The sequence below is a fragment of the Haemaphysalis longicornis genome, unplaced genomic scaffold (assembly GCF_048455015.1).
Source record: "Haemaphysalis longicornis isolate Haplotype H1 unplaced genomic scaffold, Haemaphysalis longicornis Haplotype H1 scaffold_9, whole genome shotgun sequence".
NCBI lineage: Eukaryota > Metazoa > Arthropoda > Arachnida > Ixodida > Ixodidae > Haemaphysalis > Haemaphysalis longicornis.
This window is the reverse complement of record NW_027526460.1, coordinates 81110167-81128947: the sequence shown is the minus strand read 5'-3', so window position 1 is coordinate 81128947 and position 18781 is coordinate 81110167. Positions and strand designations below refer to the sequence as shown.

Sequence of the window (18781 nt, the reverse complement as noted above, 5' to 3'; positions counted from 1 at the left end):
TGTTGGGGGATTTTAACTTGCCGACTGTACAATGGGCTGATAAACAACCTATTATTTTTCCATTCTCTACTTTCGCTCAAGAATTCCTAGATATGTGCTCTCTTTTTTCGCTAACTCAGTTAATTAAGGAACCAACAAGGATAACGAACGGAACAGCTAACACTCTTGATCTAGTACTTACAAACATGCCTGACCTGGTTTCTAACCTTGCACACTTACCAGGTTTGAGCGATCATTCCTTACTTACGTTCGATCTAAATTCATTACGTCCGAAAACAATGAAACAAAGTAAACCTGTCCGTAACTATAACCGTGCGAACTTCGAGGCCATTAACAACGAACTATGCGAATTTCTTGACACCTTCTTAGCAGATTTTGCAGATCAAACTGTGGAAAATAACTGGAGCCTATTTACGAAAAAAGTTAGCGAGCTCACACAAGTACATTCCTATTCACTTCATCACTTCAAGTCGTAACGCTCCATGGTATACAAATAACCTTAAACGTTTATCTAACAAGAAAAAACGTCTGTACAGATCCGCTAAACTTTCAAGGAATGATGCGCGTTGGGCGGCTTATAAAGTGGCTAATGATAACTATGTTGCAGCACTAAGATCAGCGAAAGAAACCTTTTTGCGTACCGTATTACCCAATATGCTCGTTACTGACACTAAAAAGTTTTGGCGTACTATCAATCCTCGTGATAACGATATCATTCACCTAACCGACAGCGATGGTGTTGCTATTCCTCCAGAGGCATGCGCTAACACTTTTACTGAAACCTTTGTGCGTAGTTTTTCTTTGCCCGATAATGTTTGCTTACCCCGTACTGAAATTTTCAACTACCCCGATATGTTTCCAATATTTATAGAACCAAGTGGAGTAGCCAAGGTAATTAAATCGCTCAAACTTTCTTCCGCTCCTGGTTGTGACGATATCAGCCCTAAATTCTTGCAGAACACTTGCTCCTATTCATCTATCATTTTAACAAAGATTTTTCAGCAATCACTTGACAGCGCGTGTTTGCCTGCCGACTGGATGGTGGGGAAGGTGATTCCGCTTCATAAATCAGGAAACAAAAAATCGCCGCTTAATTACCGACCTATTTCACTTACTAGCATCCCTTGTAAAATACTTGAACATGTTCTTTTTTCCCACGTTGTTAATTTCTTAGAATCAAATTCATTTTTTACGCGATCACAACATGGTTTTCGCAAAAGTTACTCATGTGAAACACAGTTGGTATCTTTCACACATAAGCTTCATGCCATACTTGATCGATCATCATCTGCTGATTGCATATATCTTGACTTCTCGAAAGCATTTGACAAGGTGTGCCATAAACTACTACTACACAAGTTACGTCAGCTTAACATTGAAACGAAACTTCTTGCATGGCTCGAGATGTTTCTCACTAATCGATCGCAGTTTGTTTCGATTAACAACCAAAATTCTAATAACACTGCTGTCCAATCAGGTGTACCACAAGGTTCTGTTCTCGGCCCTCTGCTTTTTTTAATATACATTAAGGATTTGACGTCGTGTGTTTCATCTAACATGAATTTGTTTGCCGACGATTGCGTAGTGTTCCGGGAAATAACTTGTGATGATGACCTAACTAACCTTCAAACTGACCTAAATTCTATTTCAGCTTGGTGCTTAAAGTGGCGGATGGAGCTTAACGTTAATAAGTGTAAGTTCATGCGCGTATCGAGGAAAAATAACACATTACCTGTTTACTGTCTTGATGGCATCGCCCTAGACTCTGTTTCTTCTTATAAGTATCTCGGTGTTAACATCACTAACAATCTTACCTGGTCCGTTCACATACAATATATTATTAACAATGCAAATCGCATGCTCGGTTACCTCAGACGTAATTTTTCAAAGGCACCATCATCCCTTAAATTACTGTTGTACAAAACGCTTATCCGGTCTAAATTAGAATACGCCTGTTAAGTTTGGGATCCTTCCTTTCACAATCTCATTAACAGACTTGAAATGGTTCAAAATAATTCTGCACGTTACATTTTGTCGAACTTTAACCGAACTGCTAGTGTAACTGCAATGAAATCTACCCTTAACCTTCCATCCCTAGCAGTTCGACGTAAAATTTTCCGACTTTCTTTGTTCCATAAATTATTTCATCACCAACACCTGCATGATGAACTCATTTTGCCTCCATTGTACGTTTCTTCTCGTATTGACCATACTCACAAGGTCGGCATAGCATCGAGCCGAACGAATGCATTTTCCCAGTCGTTTATTCCCCGGACATCGTTAGAATGGAATCGCCTTCCCTCACCAATAGCAACCATTGTTAACCATACGCTTTTCAAAAATGCCATAGTCAACATTGTATGAACCATTTATTGTTGTGTGCATTTATGTTTGCTTGCTGCGTTTTTTTTTTTTGCTTCTGCCTAATTTTGTGTAAAGATGTATTTTTATTGTATTACCTTTGCTGCTTTTTGTTGTTCTACTCATGATTGTAACCACTCCCCTCTATAATGCCATTGGCCTTGAGGGTATTGCTAATAAATAATAAATAAATAAATAGTGAGTGTCGAGTTCCCCGCAGGCTGGAAACGTAAGGATAGTAAAGATATGCGGGTGAGTGCGTATCTATTGTGTTTGGTGTGGGAAAGTGCGTGTTTATAGGATGCGCAGGATGTGGCCTTCCTGCTGGGAGAACTGTGGTGCAGGGGTGGGTTTCGGGGGTAGGAGGCCGTGGGCATGAATCCGCACCGCTTTCTCGACGATCGCCTTACAACGACGTGGATGTCAGCAATCGTTGCCACAATGGAGCGACGCAACAAGAAGAAATTCCCCGATGACTCTGCACTTCTTTTTTCCCTTGCAGCTATCTTAAATGCACCCCAGTGGCCAGAGTAATAATGAGGGACTAAGCGGTAAATAACAGCACACTTGTAACAAACCTTTGGCTCACACACTCGGGCAGATGACTGATAAGAAATTATTCTAGGTGACCAAACCGTCGAATTCATAGGTAGAATATACCTGGCTGCTGTAGGGTTATTTCTCTTGCGCTGCTACTAATGAAAAAAGTACACCGCTGAATTTTAACACGTCCTCTGATAATATACCGAGGGGACTCGAGCGGATTCAGGCGTAACTCTAGGTGTTTAACGTTCAGGGTGACGGATGATTCCCGACAGGAGACGGGGATTTCAACAACCAAAAATTAAAAAGGAATAAAACGGAAGGGTAAGGAAGTGTATCCCGCAGACTTGTTATGACCATTGCTGGTTTTAAGTAGTACCTAGGGCAACATAAGGGCTGGGCGGAAAAGGTAGGTGGTAAATGGTCGCTACTCGGTGGTGTGTTTTTTATTAATGTTTGGCCTAATTGCTCGCTGTCGCTCTTAAATCAAAACTGCGCAACTTTTATTTGAATAGGTGCATTTTGAATGCACCGGAAATATATTGATATTTCATGGTCGCCTTAAACTGCAAAACATTTATTTCGAACATCGCCAATATTTTAAATCAGCGAATCGGTTCACGAAGGTTCAAGATTCTGAACAAGTTCGCTAACCATTTCGGGTTCTGGTTTTGTGGAACCGCAACGGAATCGGAGCCAAATAAATTCATCCGTACCCGAACCGTAACCGAACCGGTATTGTTTTGTTTCGACACAGTGCTCATCATATAAATATGTGATGATGATGATGGTTGGATGTTAACGGCGCAAGGCCAACTGGGGCAAAGAGCGCCAAAACAATGGTTATATATGAGAGGTGAAACCGTAAACACTAAGATAAGATTGAAGAAACACAAGTAAAATCTGTAAACGACAATGAGCATGGGTAATGTATAGGGGCAGGGAGTGATCATGCGTGGTATGAAATGAGGTCTAAAAATTTATCTTCTAAATATTTAAAAACACGCTTGATACAAGACATGGGATCGTCAGACAAGAAAAACTCTAGGTGTAGTGGGACGCGTAGTCTGTATAGTTTTGGAAAGTGTTTGCGTCGCGTTGTGTGAAGTGCTGTGCATTGAATGAGTATGTCAACTATGGATAGGGCCTCTCTACACCTGATGCACTGGGGTCTTGAAGATCTCGTCAGCAGATACGAGTGCGTTGCATGGGTGTGCCCTATCCGTAGCCTAGCCAAGGCGACTTCCGTGTGTCTGTTGCGTGTGTCAGTGGTGTATGGTCCCAAGTGTGGTTTTATAACGTGTAACTTGTTATCTGTCTGTTCACTCCAGTGTGTTTGCCATGTTCTGCTCAAGTGTTGTGTTAGGTGTAGCTTGAGGTACGGTTGGTGTGGCTATAGTGTTCCTAAGTGCAGCAGCAGCGGCCCTCTCGTCTGCCAACTCGTTCCCAGCGATCCCAGCGTGTCTTGGGACCCAGCAGAAGAGCAGCCTATGCTTTTGTGCATACACAGACATGATAGTGTTGAATACAAGAATAAATGTGTCGTTTTTTTTTTTGGGGGGGGGGCTAGTGGGATGATAGTACGTGTACAACACTCAAAGAATCTGTATAGATGATGGAAATGGGAATTGGATTTTCAATAATGTGTCGTACAATCCGTAAACGTCCGTACGCTTCTGCAGAAAAAAGTGTTGTGTGCACCCTCATGGTTCTGGCTGCATTGAAATTCGTACCATGAGCAGCGCATGACTCCATAGTCGAGGTTTTGGAAGCTTCACTATAAAACTCTGCACATGTGTATTTAAACTGCAGAGACAGAAATTGCTGCGGTATTGCAGCTCGTGGTACCCGATTTTTGTCAATTTTTATAAAAGAAAGTTCACAGGACATAGGGCGAACTTTCCAAGGCGGTAAAATGTCTGAAAACGATGATCTGTACACATATAAAAACGAAGCGCTGAGATTCGCGGCTCGCTCTCTCACTCTTAGCGGAAAAGGCTAAGGAACGAATGGGCGATTTAAAAACAGCAGAGATGTGTATGTATGGGTAAAGACCAGATAAAAAGGAGGGTTATACATCGATGAAGTTTTAAACGCATAAAGCTAGTTCATGTGCGTCCGTTCGTTCTCAAGGCTCCATTTATTACACTCGACATACAGACTCTTGACAAGGCTAGTCAGAAAAGCATCCGACGCAACACGTAGCCCCAAGTGTAGCACTGGGTCAAGCATTCGCAACGCTGTTTTTAGTCCGCGACCCATACACCACACTGCCATAGTCCAAGCGAGACCCAACCAAAGCAGTATACAAGCACAGCAGGAGTACTTTGTCAGCCCCGTATGATTGGTGGTAGAGAACCTTCAGGATATTCATTGTTTTGAGACATGTATGCGTAAGTTCCTTGATGTTGGGAATGAATGTGAGTTTGTGGCCGAACACAACAGCTAAGAACTTGCGCTCCTTGTTCACAGGAAGCGACGCGCCATTAAGAGTAATGTCTGGGTCCGGATGGACCCCGCGCTTCCTGGAGAACACAACGCAGGAACTTTTTGCAGGATTCAATTTAAAACTATTCTTGTCTGCCCAGCCGGTAAGTTTCTTAACACCAAGCTGGACTTGACATTCGCAGATTGGCATATTGCATGATTTATGGGATATCTGGACGTCACCTACATACATAGAATAAGAAATTGTACGTGGAAATGCCTATCCAAGAGAGTTCAAATTAATTATGTAAAAAGTGCAGCTCAGCACTCCACCTTGCGGCACGCCATTTTCTTGCACGTGAACCTTGGAGAGTGCACAACTAACTTCCACTCGAAATGTTCTGTCTGACAAGTAACTAACAAGAGTGTTTAACATGGTACCCGAAACACCGAATGACTTGAGGTCACTAAGGGTTCCATAACGCCAAGCGGTGTCGTAGGCCTTCTCGGGGTCGAAAAACACAGTTAAACAATACTGCTTATGCACGAAGGCATCCTTTATGTACGAGTCAAGTGCCACCAATTTATCATTCCTTGATCGCCCCACCCTTAAGCCTGCCTGGCAGCTCTCCAGAAGACCGTTGTACTCAAGGAAGTACACGAGCCTGTGATTGATCATCTCGTCGAAGAGCTTGCAAAGGCAGCTCGTTAGGGCTCTAGGGTGGTAACTTGAGGGGGACGAGGCGTCCTTTCCCTCCTTCAAGAAAGCCACTACTATGGCCGGTGGAATGTACCCCACCTGGAGTGTGGAATGTACCCCGAAAACCATATTTTATTATATAGATGTAAAAGTGTTACAAGTGCGTCTTCGTGTAGGTGTTGTATCATTGTATATCAGATGTTCTCTGGGCCTGGAGCTGAGGGTTTACTCGTGCTCAGAGCAGCCCTCAGCTCATGCAGTGAAAACTCTGAGTTATAAGAAGATGTTGACCTATTGTTATCTAGTAAAGGCTTCTTTTCGGCTGATTGTTTGTGTTTTATGAAAGTGTTAGTGTAGTGTGCTGAACTGGACACGTGTTGGAAGTATTGTACAAGTGTGTCAGCCTTATTTTCGAGTGGGTCTCCTTTTGGGCTGACCAGAGGCAGGCTGTGTGTTTGTTGTCCTTTAAGTTTGCGTATTCTTGTCCATACTTTCCGTGTGTCAGTGTAGGAGTTTATTGATGTTATACATGAACGCCAACTATCTTGTTTTACCTCACGGTGCACATGTTTTCCCATCGCCTTTGCCCTTTGGAACAATAAAAGTTTTCCCGCCGTGGGGTACGAACGGAGGATACCCCACGCCTTGTTCTCGGCCTCTCGCGCCCGCCTACAGTCCTCAGTTCACCACGGCCTTCGCTGGTTGCGGAGAGCACCAGAGGCGTAGGGAATGGACTTTTCAGCGGCGTCGAGGATGTGCGCCGTGAGTAGTAGGGTTACCTGTTCAACCTGTGTCTTATGGATGAGTACCGTAGTATAGATGAATCTGTAAATGTATTCCACTTTGCTCTTGCTTCATTAAACCTGTTCTGGGAAGATGGACTCCTCGGGCCCTTACCTATATATGTTAGTAAAGTGAGGAAGTGGTCACTACCGTATGGGTCCGTGCGCACGCCCCACTCAAGACAAGGCAAAAAACTGCGGACCCAGTTGCCAAGTCAAGGTGTGAAGAAGTGCTTTGTCCTATAATATAGTATGTAGGCTGCTTCTGGTTGAAAAGACATGCTCCCGACGATGTTAAGAATTTCTCAATGAGGTGTCCTCTGGCATCCGTGCAAGCATAGCCCCAAAGAGAGTTATGCGCATTCAGGTCGCCTATGAGAATGTATGGTTCGGGTAACTGATCTACCGGGCCCTCATAATCTGAGCTAGAGAGCTGGAAGTCAGAAGGAATGTACACATAACATCGTGTTATAAGCTTATTGAACATTATCGCTCGGATTGCAACAGCTTCAAGAATGGTCTGTAGTTGGACAGCTTGGTACGCCAAGGATTTTCGGGCAATGATGGCCACACCAACTAAGGATGTAGCACCACCACCTCTGTCCTTCCTAAATACCATGCAATTGTTTTAGAAATGTCTGTTTCGAGTATAATTGCGTTTCTTGGAGGCACATCACACTTGGCTGTTTAGAATGAAATATTTCATATATCATAAAGATTTTTAAGGAGGCCTCTGCAGTTCCAATGGATGATGTTTTCTCTTCCCATTTAGAGCAACTGGAGTACGTTTAGAAGTTTAGAGCAACTGGGTTTTTCGACTTTTCTGCTGACCTGGACGCCGGAGCCCGTTCCTTTTGCTGCGATGAAAGCCGGAAGGGCTCGACGTCTATTCCGTCATCTGAAGACAAGGGGGTGCCCAGTGGACTGGGCCCCCTTGACTTGGTACCCTTTCGGTCGTTCTTTGCCTGCACTGCCAGTGCCGAAGGTGTGGGGAGCACCGCAGATGGCCCTGCCAGTGCGGCGGGGGAAGGGGTCGCTGCTATTGCCTCCATCTCTATCTCCTCCATGCCCTTGCGTGTGCTTTGGGCCGGTGGAAAGGAAGCAGTGGATGCAGTGGCAACCCTAACAGACGTGGTTGCCACCACAGCCGCTGCTGGCTGGGCAATGGCCTGGTGACCGGGGTGCTACCACTGGCAGCCTCGTGGGGGGCGAGGGCGGGAGCAAATCAGCTGCGCTGTATTGCGTCGTCGCCGAAACCAGGCGCCGCTCCGCCCCCCGGCAAACAGCGTCAGCATATTTGCCGGAGCTGAAGAGTGAAAACCTCTTGCGCGCCTCTGGTAAGCTGATGTTCTCATTGACCTTCAAAGTGATTATTTGTTTTTCTTGTTTGAACTTTTCGCATGATCGTGAAAACGTGGCATGAGGTCCACGGCAATTGGAACAAGTGAAGTTCTTAAGTTGCTAGCATCACAGTTGTCTGTAAGATGGTCAGTTTGCCCACACTTCGCACATGTGAGTTTACCGCGGCAGGAGTTCGTACCGTGCCCATAACGCTGGAACTTGAAGCAGCGGCGTGTATTTGGCACATACAGTCGCGTGGGACATCAGAGAAAACCTCCCGTCACGGCTTCTCGTAGTGGAGTTCTATCGAATGTCAGAATAATGTGCTGCTTTTTTATTTCTTTGTTGCCTCGCCTTATTGTGATCCGCCGGACTGGTGTTACCCCTTGGTCACGCAGTCCTTCTAGGATGTCGATTTCTGTTTCATTGATGAGATCGAGTTCGGAGAGGACGCCTTGAGAACAGTTTAGGGTTCTATGGGGAGTTGCTGTTATTTCTAGATCATGGATTCTGGTTTGTTGCAGAAGCTTATTTGCCTGCTCTTTGTGGCTGACTTCAATAAGCACATCTCCAGAAGGAAGTTTTTTTGCCTTGCAGTTCTTTCCTGCAACAAGCTCAATGAACTTTGCTGCGAGGAAGACTGATTTTTCAATTACGGGTTTTTTTTATTTACAGATTGCATCACGGGGAAGCGAGGATAGTTGTCTTTATTTCGAAGGTCAATGGTCGGTTGCGCTTTGAGGGTTACATTGGTGCATCGATCCTTTGGAGGGGGGGTTTAAAATACCATATGGCATAGTATAAAAGCAGAAGACGGGGGTACTTTCTTCGTCAGCCTTACCCTGATAGCTGAAGAGGTCCCGGAGCTACCTGCCTGGTGAACAGACAGGGAGCCCATCCGCCGGAGCTTGACCTGGGCTCCGACGGCCACCGTTTGTGGTTTCTGCCCTTCACCTTACAACTCGTAGCCACGGTAGATTACAGCAAGAGTATGGGGGCTCGGGGTCCGTGGTATCACCAGTACCGTTACCAAGATGGCTCAAGGTGACCCGTGCGGGAATATATATATACAGGGTGTCCCAGCTATCATGCACCAAGATTTTAAAAAGAGTGATGGCGTAACTCGACGAAAACCTAGTGCATAATGTTTGCAGTATTTTGGAGAAGCGGACAGTATTTTGTCGTTAACGAGACGCAGAAGCTCTTCAACAACGGTTGAGAGAAAAACCCTGCCGCGGTCGCTCAGAAGGACGCGTGGAGCTCCATGGCGCAAAATAATGTTGTGCAGGATGAAGTCTGCCACTTCTGCGGCGGTGCCAGAGCGAATAGGCGCAGTTTCGGCGTACCTAGTCAAATGATCTACAGCCGTAACTATCCATCGGTACCCAGATTAAGTCGCAGGTAGCGGTCCATACAAGTCGATGCCCACGGTCTCAAAGGGAGCCGAAGGACAAGGAAGAGGCTGCAGTAGTCCGGTCGGAGGAGTAGTCGAACGTTTGCGGTGCTGGCAAGAGGCGCACGAGCGGACGTACTTGGCCACAGCTGCAGAGAGGCCAGGCCAAAAGTAGCGGCTACGTATTCGCTCGCATGTTTTTGCGACGCCAAGGTGCCCAGCGGTTGCTGCATCGTGATATTCTTCGAGGATACGACGTCGAAGTGGACCAGGTACTACAGGGACCCATTTGTTGCCATTGGGATGGTAATTTTGGCGGTAAAGGACACCATGGAGGAGTTGAAACTTGGCGAGTTGACGACGGGCACGGCTGGTCGGAGGCGGCACACGGCCGTCGAGGTAGTCCATGATGGGGCGGCAGTATGCGTCTGCTCGCTGTAGCGAGGGCAAGTCACCGTGTCCAGCAGAGCTAGGGAAAGTGATGGGTGCCAAAGGGACATCGTGGTCGAGGCTTTCCTGGAGAGCAGTCGACGGAGAAGACAATGGGCAACGAGACAGAGCGTCTGCGTCCGTATGCTTCTTTCCGGACTTATACGTCACGGAAAAATCATATTGTTGGAGGCGGAGAACCCAGCGACCAAGGCGCCCAGACAAGTTTTTCATGGAAGATAACCAGCATAGTGCATGGTGATCTGTGACCACTGTAAAGTGACGGCCATGGAGATAAGGCCGGAATTTTTGAACAGCCCAAACGATGGCAAGGCATTCCTGCTCTGTAATGGAGTAATTCTTCTCGGCGGGTGTCAACGAACGACTAGCATAGGAAACGACCCTCTCCCGGAGCTGAGCATCACTTTGAAGGAGAACAGCGCCGATTCCGTGGCCACTTGCGTCTGTGTGGAGGATAGCGGGCTTGCTTTCATCAAAGTGGCAGAGTACCGGGCTAGACGTTAAGGCGGCTTTCAATGCCTCAAAGGCTTGTTGGCACTCATTCGACCAAACGTAAGCTACGCCGGACTGTAGGAGCTGGTTGAGGGGGGCCGCAATGGTGGCAACGTTCCGGACAAAGCGACGGAAATACGAGGCCAACCCGAGAAAACTGCGCAGATCTTTTTGTTGGCATGGACGCGGAAATCCGACAACAGCAGCGATTTTGTCGGGGTCGGGTCGTATCCCGTCCTTGCTAACGACATGGCCGAGTACCTTGATATTTTTGGTCGCAAAACCACATTTTTTTGAGTTGAGCTGTAGTCCAGCATTGGAGATGCACGTAAGCACTTCGTCCAAGCGTTGGAGATGCTCAGCAAATGTCGAGGAAAAGACAACCACGTCGTCAAGATAGCAGAAACAGGTCTTCCATTTTAGTCCTCTGAGCACTGAGTCCATCATCCGCTCAAAAGTTGCCGGGGCATTGCACAAGCCGAACGGCATGACATTAAATTCATATAGGCCGTCGGGAGTAGCAAACGCCGTCTTTTCCTTGTCGGACTCGTGCATCGGTATCTGCCAGTAACCAGAACGCAAGTCAAGGCCCGAAAAGTACTCGGCTCCTTGAAGGCAGTCCAGGGCGTCGTCGATCCGGGGCATAGGATACACATCCTTTTGGGTAATTTTGTTGAGGGCCCGATAATCTACACAAAAACGCACGGAACCATCCTTTTTCTCCACCAGGACGACTGGGGAAGACCAAGGACTGGATGAGGGCCGAATAACGTTACGCTGCAGCATATCGTTCACGTTCTCCTCAATTACTTGCCGTTCTGATGGGGAGACTCGGTACGGGCGGCGGTGAACAATAGTTGATCCATCAGTTTTGATGCGATGCGTAGCTGCGGGGGTGCGAGGAAGGAACTTTGAATGGGTGTCGAACGAGGCACGGTGCTTGTGTAAAAGTTCCAGTACTGAGGATTTCTGGGATGGGGTAAGGTCCGGACCGATGGTGACCGCAAGAGACGGCGTAGAGGAAACGGTCGTGGAAGGCCCACTGCCTGTGGAAAGAGTACCAGACGGAAGGATGGACACGTCGTCGGCAGAAACAGAAGCAATCGCACAGCCTTGCGGGAGCAGAACCGCTTCGGAGGTCGTATTACGCACAGGGATAAAGGCGCGCCCTCGGGAAAATCGTACCAGACAAGCGGCTACTGCAAGACCTCGTGAAAGGAGGCGGCCGCACGGAATGGCCAGTACATCGCCGTCAACGATTTTGTCAGCGGAAACTGAAAGAATGTGCTCTTGGCGGGCGGGCACAACGTGATCGGTACGTAGCACCAGACGAGGCGTACTTGTTTCCGGGACAGCTGAGTGATGAACGTCTGTGATGCTAATAGCAGGAGTGCGGCAACAAATAACAGCGGAAGTCGACGAAAGAAAGTCCCAACCAAGAATAAGCTTATAGGGGCACTCCGAGATCACCGCACACTGAATGTGATGACACAGCCCATCGATAGAAACGCGTACCGGGCAGAATGCAGAAGGTTGGATGGACGTGTCGTTCGCACCACGTAATAAATGGCCACTGTATGGGGTTTTTACCTTTCGTAGTCTCTTACAAAAGTCAGCTCGAATAATAGAAATACTTGCTCCAGTGTCCACCAAAGCTCCGATATCGTTACCTTCAACTGATACTAACAACAAGTTCGATGGGTGTTCTGGAGGAGTTGCTAATTTACCGATAGATGCAGTTTCCCTCCAAAAACTGCATGACTTAGTTTTCCGAGAGGTGGGTGGGGTCATGCACGACAGGGCGAAGCGGAGACACAGATCGTCGAAATGGTGATGGGGAACGACGTCGCGACGCACGAGAATTGGTCGGGGACTCGGAAGTGGCAGGAGGAGAGGACCGCCGTGGCGGAGATGGGTAACCCCTCTGGCGGTAGTCGTAACGAAGGTTTGGTCGGTCACGTTCGTACGTGTCGTAGCCACGTCGCTCATCAATTAAACGCCTCCTACAGAACCGCGAAATGTGCCCGCGAATTCCGCAGTAGAAACACACCGGCCGGTTGAAAGAGGGCTGAGGGCGCTGCGGTCGCCATGCCGGATAGTAAGGCTGCGGCCCAGGGACCGGGTTGACCGCTGCCACATAGCCAGGAACTGGTTGGGCGGGGACGCCTGCCACGGACAGAGGCGGCCTGCCAGCAACTTCGGAATAGGATGGCGTGACTGGAGGAGGGGTAAGATCTGCGGGAAGTCTTCCGTGAGTACACGCGGCAAGCTCCTCTCTAATGATCTCTCGCAGGTTAGGTGTAGACGAGTAGGGACTGGTAGAAGAGACGTGCACAGAGGTGCGGCCGTCAAGTTCTTCCCGGATGAGTTCGCGTATTAGAGCTCGGAGGTCCTCATCGACGCTGTTGCGGGCCATGGTACCCTGCTGGAGACGGAGCGACTGAAGGTTGTCCAGGCGTTGGCACGTTGTCCTCACAACCGAAACGGTAGTCGGGTTCTGAAGGGCCAGGGCATTAAAGGCGAACTGGCCGATCCCTTTCAAGATGTGGCGTACGCGATCAGCCTCCGTCATGTCTTTGTTGACCTTTCGGCACAGGGCCACAACATCTTCAGTGTACGACGTGTACGTCTCACAAGGATCTTGGAATCGTCCCTCCAGCTTCTTTTTCGCGATGTCTGAGCAGGCCGAGGAAGAACCAAAAATCTGGCGCAGCTGGGTGGTGAAATCGTTCCAGTCATCAATGCGGTGCACATTGTTCCGGAACCACGTTTTGGCCACTTCGTCCAGGGACCACGAGACGTTTTCAAGCTTCGCGCGGTCGTCCCACCTGTTAAAGGCGCTGACGCGTTCGAAGGTATCAAGCCACTCGTCAACGTCCTCATTACGAAGGCCAGCGAACATCGGTGGATCCCGCTGGCGGCTGGTGACGAAGTACGGTGGGACGGCGGCTGAGCCCGCCCCACCGGTTCCGCTGCCGGTTCCACTGCCGGTACCGCTGCCGGTTCCGGTGGCACGTTCCGCTGTCATAGGCATGGCGTCTCGCAGCAGGCGACGACCCGAACGGAGCTCCAGGGGTACACTCAGAGATGGAGGACGAGGGACCAAGACGCACGCTCCACCACTTGAGAGACGACGGTTTGCGTGGCCGTTTATTCCAACGCTCGGGCCAAGGAAGAAGATCAAGCGGTGATGATGATTATTTACAAGTGATGATGATGCCGAGCCCATCGGGGCTAGCACTGATGATAGTGGGTGATTACGAAGAAGCGCCCGTAACATAACGCAAAGTACTGGGAGCGTAGTCACTGGGTCTCACAGTATTTGTAATTATATATCTAACTCGCAAAGTGGTGTCGTAATCACTAAAGTGTCAATGAGGCACTTGTAGGTACCCACGAGGGGTATCTAACTGCGGTATTTTCAGCGACGAAGTAATTGCGTACACATTTATTCTGACTGATAAAGTCCCGCGAAATATGAAAAATACCACGTGACGGTGCCTCCGCGCGCATCGTAAAGCAACGCCCTCAAGCAGGCTGCCTCTCAGCTAGCCATAATCAAATAAACAAAAGAAAGAAACAAGAAATCGCGACCGATTTTGTGCCTTCTCTGCACACGCGCCGTGCGAATCTGGCTGTTTCTGCTCCTTCCATGCATGCCATTATCAAGGTGATGTGCTGTCTCTTCGGGCGTGTAACACGCGAAGCAGTTGCTTTCAATCAGCTTATTTGGGGACGCTGCTTTACAATGCGCACGGAAGCGCCGTCACGTGGTATTTTAAATGCAGAGCATTTCAGTTACTCACGATGTCACCCACGTTGACGTCCGTAGTCGTAGTCCGCACCCCTCCCCCTACACTATATAAAAAAAATACTATCCGGCGCCTGGTTTCGATCCCTCGACCTTGCGGGCGGAACGCAATATACATGGTGCTCTACCCACTGCGCCACAAAGCCGACACAGAATGGGAGGCTACGAACGCGCCTTATATCCTTGACTCATTCAAACTACGTCAAGAAGATGCTGATACAACGCATTCACTACCACCAACTCCCCAAACACTAAACGTTAACGCAATACACCAACCCCCTATGCGACGCATTTACTCGAGTCCCCCTCGCGGGGAGATGGGCCCAATTTTTTTAAATTTCGCGGGTTTTCTTTTTCAGTCAGAATAATCGAGTACGCAATTAGTTTTTTGCTAAAAATACCACAGTGAGATGCCCCCTGTGGGTACCTACAAGTGCCTCATTGACACTTCAGTGATTAAGACAGTATTTCGCAAGTTAGATAACCTATTAGAATTAGTTATTTAAACCTCAGTAACGAAAAAAATACTGTCCGCTTCTCCACAGTAGTGAAACATTACGCACTAGGTTTTCTTTGAGTTACGCCATTGCTCTTTTTTTAAACCTTGGTGCATGATTGCTGGAACACCCTAAATATATATATATATATATATATATATAAATATATATATATAGAGAGAGAGAGAGAGAGAGAAGAGAGAGATCATAAGGTTTGGTGGGCCAGTATAAAAGCAGTAAAAGAAGTCGACTGACACGTTTCCCGTTTTTTGTTGCCAACAGTTTTGGAGTTAGAAACTCCTTCTTCAGGGCTTTATTTTAATTTCTCACATTTCGCCTTTAATACAAAAACTTCCGTGAGGGAGGGTGACTTCCCTCATCCCTCCAGGAGAGGTCGCGGGTGAGGGGTCTTTCAAAGAGTTTGAGCAAGTGAGGCATTCCGATTGGCTAGAAAGGTGGAAGGTGAGGGAAGGGGAAAGAACACGCACGAAAAGGCAGCAGGAAAACACGATAACAAGAAGCACACAAGCAAACACAAAATCAAAAACAAGAGTTAGTCCTGCGCGCTCTGTAAATGGTGTAAAAGTAGTCAGCGGGAAGGGAAAAGGGGCAAAAAAGGGGAGTGAAGGCAGACGGACATAACATGGCGGCACAGGCATAGATCTTCGATTCGGTCAAACTTGACGGCCGCATGCATGCACGGCCCGTCCAGTCGACACATGGTCCCCGCGCCATACTCGGAATTTCCTGTCCCATTTTCGGTTTTGTTTAACTCCTGGTTAAGCCTAGAGCAGCTCTCATCTTGGCGCCACTTCGACGAAACCGAGTGGTGTAGCAAAGCTTCGCCGCGCGGCCAGCGAGCCGTGGGACAAGTAACACTAGGATCTGGTTTCGTTTGCGCCGCATTCTTCGGCCGTTTGTCTGTCAGCGGTGCGGCGGGCTGCTGTACGCCCGCCGCTGTAGGCTTAACCAGCTGCTGCAGGCTTAACCAGGAGTAAAACAAAACCGAAAATGGGACAGGAAATTCCGAGTATGGCGCGGGGACCATGTGTCGACTGGGCTGGCTGTGCATGCATGCGGCCTAGCAGTTTGACCGAATCGATGATCCATGCTTGTCCCGCCATCTTATGTCCATCTCCCTTCACCTTCCTTTTTTGCCCCTTTTCCCTTCCCACTGACTACTTTTACACCATTTACGGAGCGCGCAGGACTCACTCTTGTTTTTGATTTTGTGTTTGCTTGTGTGCTTCTTGTTATCGTGTTTTGGTGCTGCCTTTTCGTCTGTGTTCTTTCCTCTCCCCTCACCTTCCACCTTTCTAGCAAATCGGAATGCCTCACTTGCTCAAACTCTTTGAAACGCCCCTCACCCGCGACCTCTCCTGGAGGGATGAGGGAAGTCACCCTCCCTCACGGAAGTTTTTGTATTAAAGGCGAAATGTCAGAAATTAAAATACAGCCCGAAGCAGGAGTTTATAACTCCGAAACTGTTGGCAACAAAAAACGGCAAACGTGTAAGTGGACTTCTTGACTTCTTTCACAATATATATATATATATATATATATATATATATATATATATATATATATATATATATATATATATATATATATATATATATATATATATATATATATATATATATATATATATAAATATATATATATATATATATATATATATATATATATATATATATATATATATATAGACTGAAAAGATAAAAACTCACACAGAGCGCGAAAAAAATAAGGTTAGTAGAGACAGAGACAAACGAGAAAGACTTAGAAAATAAAAATAAGTTTACTGACGTTTCAGGGAGAGGACTCTCCCTGAAACGTCAGTAAACTTATTTTTATTTTCTAAGTCTTTCTCGTTTGTCTCTGTCTCTACTAACCTTATATATATATATATATATATATATATATATATATATATATATATATACATTTATATATATAGTAAAGCCTCCTTAACTGGAACTCGCATATCTCGAAATCTCGGTTAAGTCGAAACTTTTTTTCACCGTGCATTAACCTCCCATAGGTGCTATGTATTTGCCATTTGCCCCCTCTTATCTGGAAACGTTTTTCGGAGGGGACAACGGATATCTCGAAATCTTGACGGGGAGGGCAGAAGGCAAAGTCCACTCCCTACAGGAAACGAGGATTCCTTGCGAATGCTTAGCTCTTACTATAATGCCGAACGCGGTCGTGAAGGGCGAATTTGAAATTCTTACGGACGCAGCCGTTTCCTATCCGCATTGTCAAGCAACTGTGGGAGTGATCACGTGTGCGAACCTGCGCGCGACTTATGCGTGCTGGGGCGACGTGTGCAGCGTGTGTCCGTCAGTACGCAACGTAGCCCTTGCATGTTCGAGCTGCTATTCTTTGTTTTCACCGCGATCTCCACGCGACGCATCTTGAGTTCAGTTTTGCTGAGTAGTGAGTGGTCTGTGCAACGGACGTTTCCGAATATCGACCAAGATGTCCCGCACAAAGCAGTGCAAATCTCTGACGTTGGAGAGAAAATTCGGGTTAATCAAGAATTTTTTCCCTGCAAATCCTTGTGCCTTTACTACGGTAGCTCTCTCGTGCAGTGGAGCTTTTCCGGGCAGCAATGGCTTTTCTTTTACAGTGACCTGGGCAAACATTTCCGGCGTTTTGCTTAACTCAAAATGCCGCTTATTTCGAAATTTTTTGTGGTCTTTACTATTTCGAGCTAACGAGGAATTACTGTATATGTATTAGCAGTTATAGCGTACGATATAATGTATTATAAACTCTCTCACTCAAACATACTTTCGTCCATTAAAACCACACAGGACATCGCCTACATGTCTTCAAATTTGGCTGAATAAAGTGGCAGGAAAATAGAGTTACTATCAAGTTTTCCTCCTTTCGAAAACCTGCCAACCTGTGAATGCGTATTTCTTGGATGCCCAGCAAAAAAAAAATGTCCGGTAAAAAACGCGACACTCGATTTGTGCCTATTGACGTTGGAGTAGTCTGAGAGATACCCATTTCATGGGTAGAGGCCAAAATCTATCTGACGGGGATATGCGTGAACGATAGGGGGTATCTTCGACATGATGACTCGTCTCTTAAACGCCTTCATTCACTCTACTAGAGGCTGTCAGCCCTCAATACTCACGTGATCTCGGTGAAGTACCGCGTCAGTAGTAGAAGAAGCACCAGCTGTGTGTTGTCGTCTCAAGGGGCGTCTGCTAATGCAGCCAAGTGTTGCTTCCTGGCAGTTGTGTCTGACTGCAGCCGCTGTTGTACACATACCAAGCTTACCCACTACGGGTTTATAAAGCGCCGCAACGCGGTGCGAGGGCGCGGCCTTCGCGGGCGAGCGTTGAAAAAAAAACGTCGAGAGAAAGCGTGGAAAAAGAGAGTGAGGAATAACGAGAGAGCGTACACGCACCCTTCCTTGTTCTCCCGTACGAATCAATCGAAGACCAATCGCTGTTGAAGCGTGACAGGGCCAGTGGGAGTTGTGCTGTGGTGGAACCGGTTAAAAAAGTCTGCAGAAATTCAGAGAATCGTCTTGTAATGCGTAGCTTTGGTATGCCACTATGCTAGAGGGCGAGGCCTTTGAGCCCAATCTTGCTTGGAACAGCGAACGACGTATTATTTTACTTTTTTAAGTTTTATTTTCCTCCCTTTGGCCAATGACGTAAATATATACCACTATGGCGCTGAAGTGCGTTTACTTCGCTTATCACGTCGTTTCTTTCCGAAGATGCAACGCATACTGAACAGTTGGTCCGATCACACGATTTTTCTTTTGTAATTCCGGCGTTTTTCTGCGGAATTTTTTGCTCGTCGTTTTTTGAAGAAAATGAATAATATGCATATCGTGACTTGGTCATGTCATTTTTGTTAGTGTTATTTTTTTACTTTTTTCATTCTGTTTGTTTTAAATTCGGTCCGACCAAGTACCTTCATTTGTTCTATTGAAACGGTTAAGGGGGAAAATTC

General features: G+C 47.0%; 1 long non-coding RNA gene across 1 annotated transcript in view; it reads right to left on the bottom strand.

Moving 5' to 3' along the window:
* LOC144152255 (uncharacterized) overlaps positions 1–18071 on the bottom strand; it is a 47009-nt gene extending 28938 nt beyond the window's left edge. Inside the window, exon 1 of the long non-coding RNA XR_013319119.1 lies at positions 17949–18071. This is a non-coding gene — a long non-coding RNA (uncharacterized LOC144152255). The remainder of the gene's footprint in view (positions 1–17948) is intronic.
* Positions 18072–18781: the final 710 nt, after the last annotated feature.